Raw genomic sequence first — 2,290 nt, forward strand, 5'->3', positions numbered from 1 at the left:
TGCTAATTAGGAATCGATTTAAAAGCTTTGAGTAGTCTGATTGTTTTGGATAATTTATGATTGTATATTTTTTAATTTTTTTATAGAGGTCAAATGTGTTTTTTAATCTGTTTCTTTTTAAAAAATTGTAGTGTGGGGACTTTACCTGAACATTTTCTCTTGTGTATGTCATATTTTGCCGATATTGTAATTAGATTTACTATGTATGTTTCATCAGAACGGATCATCAAAGACAACCAGTATCCTATGTGTAGCTAAAGTAACATTTTTACCAAACATACGTGTGACATATGGCTACAGATACCAAAACATGCAGACAATCCACAAACAGATGTTGAATACTTTCTCCATCTGCCTGACAAAAGAGCATTTTATACAGGGAGAAAATGACAATTATAATCTTTTACTGGATAATAACTAACTTAAAATATTAATTGTTTGATTAAATTGTTGATAATGTATTTACAGAATAATAAAGAGTGTATTCCACTGACCTTTTCTCATGTAAGGCCATCTATGCTAACATACAGGTACAGAATAGTTATCTAAATGAGTTCTAATGAACCTGTTTGAACACTTCCTATCAATCAGGCTAATATCCTTCATTAGAATTAAATAAAAATATTTTGAGATAAATTTAGATCTTCAAATCTGATGTTTTGTGCTAAGAAATGTGAACTTTGTGGGCTTGATCTAACAACAGCTCAGATCCTTTTTGAGGTACAGCGATGTTTTATTTATTTAAAAAATTAATATGTGTTTACCATTCTCCTTTATGATCATGTAACTGATGATAATGAGAGGATTTGGGAAAATGTTCCAAAAACTGTTTGGATTCTTAAGAAATCTTTTAATCCAATTCATTTTTAGGATCTGAATAAAGTCTGTAAAGGTCAAAACACCTAAACCTCCATCAGCAACAGAGTTTGAGAGAACAGTTTGAAGTTTTGCTTTTCCAGAGAAAATTTGAAAAAAATATTTTCTAAGGTTGGAACATCGGGTTTTGGTGACATCTAAACATGTAAAAACATAAAAAGCTCCAGACATCCCTTCTACTTTACTTAACGTTCTACCGTGTATTGATCAGTCCCTGGACATAACCTTAGGCTTTTCTCAAATAATTTCTCTACCCATCCGGCATTCACAAAATCTTACACGCACCTCTCTATGACAAGCGAAAAGAATCGAATATGCCATGAAAAAGGCCATAAAATAGCGCTGTTACAGCTGTCAAAAGTTATCAAATCATTTATTTCCCGAGAGAACTCTAAAAAGTATTTCTGAATGAATTTCGGAAGCAACAGGAAATTTGACAAACTGATATCTTAACTTTTCTACTTCCTCTTTTCTGTCATTTTGAAACATTGCAATATTTAGGAAAGTGGGGACAATTCTGGAACAAACAAATCTGTGTAACTGAGTTGGACGATTAGGCATTAGTGATGGATCGGCCGTCAATCAACACAGACGGAAGCAGCATCTGGTCATTGTTCTCCATCAGACTGGAGGACATGTAGAGCAATTTTTGTTTACAATTACAGGCAACAAAAATTCCTTTGGCTAACTATTAGTAATGAAAACACATATAATTAATTTATGACACCGTTAAAGAAATGACTCATTGACAATCAGAGCTGTCAACACTTAGTAAACCTCTCACCGATCCCGATCCCCGCTAGTATCTTGTCTTGTATGTGTGTACATGTTTATACAAAAATCCAAATCAGACATTTGTCTGATTTGGATTTTTTAACCGCCAATTCACTTTTAGATTAACTGCTAATTTTACTGACTGTGTGCTTTAATATATGTAAGTAATATTATGTAAATATGTATTTTTTTTATCTTTTAGGGTGATTTTAACATCTACCTAGGGACTGCAGATGAAAAATAGCCCTTTGGCTAACTCTGGCACATTGACAGGAATGTTTATTAATAAAAGAGCACTGGGAACGCTTTAGAAATAGATCAGAAGATGATCAAAGTGCCGTTAAAAGTGAAAATCGAGCTTTCAAGCTTTCTTTATGTTGATTTTAGAGACATTCATCAGTAAAACCTCATTGTTTTTGGATTTAAATCCCTTTAATTCGACTCGTGACACATTTTTCTCATATTTCTCATCTTACCAACGTGTCAAAATGACACACATTATTTTTTTTAACTATGACCGATCTTCTTTTCTACATATAGATTCTGAATAAAAAACTGAAACACGCAGACTGTCTAGTATGATGGGAGGCAGGATAGGAAGCCCGCTAAACAACAGAAAACCACATCTTCTCATTTAAAG

The sequence above is a fragment of the Oryzias latipes genome, chromosome 16, assembly GCF_053564925.1.
Source record: "Oryzias latipes strain Hd-rR chromosome 16, Olatipes_Hd-rR_3.1".
In the NCBI taxonomy this organism is placed as follows: domain Eukaryota; kingdom Metazoa; phylum Chordata; class Actinopteri; order Beloniformes; family Adrianichthyidae; genus Oryzias; species Oryzias latipes.